Source organism: Phycodurus eques, unplaced genomic scaffold (assembly GCF_024500275.1).
Source record: "Phycodurus eques isolate BA_2022a unplaced genomic scaffold, UOR_Pequ_1.1 contig_300, whole genome shotgun sequence".
NCBI classification, from domain to species: Eukaryota; Metazoa; Chordata; class Actinopteri; order Syngnathiformes; family Syngnathidae; genus Phycodurus; species Phycodurus eques.
In genome coordinates this window covers 13,329-14,291 of record NW_026904297.1, presented here as the reverse complement: position 1 = coordinate 14,291, position 963 = coordinate 13,329, and the positions used below count along the sequence as shown (strand labels likewise).

General features: G+C 40.6%; 1 non-coding gene across 1 annotated transcript; it reads right to left on the bottom strand.

Annotated features, from left to right (window-relative positions):
* Positions 1 to 644: 644 nt before the first annotated feature.
* Positions 645 to 763, bottom strand: LOC133398724 (5S ribosomal RNA). Its single transcript, XR_009768003.1, has one exon. It is a non-coding gene; the product is annotated as a 5S ribosomal RNA (ribosomal RNA).
* Positions 764 to 963: the final 200 nt, after the last annotated feature.

Genomic DNA, 963 nt, shown 5'->3' with positions numbered 1-963 from the left:
TGTGTCTTGTAGCTTAGTACGTTATGTCTTGAAACTGAGAAACCTCCCTATTTTCAAATAAATGCAGGAGAGACGGGAGAGATTGTTAGAGCGTGTTGAGAGGCTGTAATCTGAACAATCTCCCATACGCCCTCCTCATGAGAAAAAGAAACCAGCATCTTCATTCCTTTTTGTGTCTATTTTTTCTTATGTTGGGTAAGATAAATCCAAGACTCATCTACTCCAACTAATACTGCCATTCACTCGACTGTAATGTATTCCTCGGAAGTGGTTCGGGTTCATAAACCGTGGCTTTGAGGTCCACACAATAATGTGCAATAATTACGTATCATTTAAAAATCCATACCTTCGTATCCTTAGCCTCGAGCCAATTAAAAGCACTGATGTGATAAAATTGTGACGTATCACGTGATACTAATATTCATATATCGATATATATATTGATATATAAATATAGATATATGTGTGTATAGATTAATTTTTTTTTTACTCTCGGAAAAGGAGAAACGGGATGTTTAAAAAAGGTACGTGAAGATTCTGTCTCCTAATAAAGAGACGGTAAGTCATAAGAGAGAGAATGACTGCATTATAATTTAGGTCAACCACCGATAAGAAAATGATTCCACGAGAATCGAAAGTGAAAAAGCTTACAGCACCTGGTATTCCCAAGCGGTCTCCCATCCAAGCACCAACCAGGCCCGCCCCTGCTTAGCTTCCGAGATCTGACGAGATCGGGCGTTCTCAGGGTAGTATGGCCGTAAGCCACATGGTTACCTGAAAAGCAACATTTTATATTTAAAAAATATCATCTTCTTCTTTTCCTTTTGGCTTGTCCCGTTAGGGGTCGCCACAGCGCGTCATCCTTTTCCATGTAAGCCTATCTCCTGCATCCTCCTCTCGAACACCAACTGCCATCATGTCTTCCCTCACGACATCCATCAACCTTCTCTTTGGTCTTCCTCG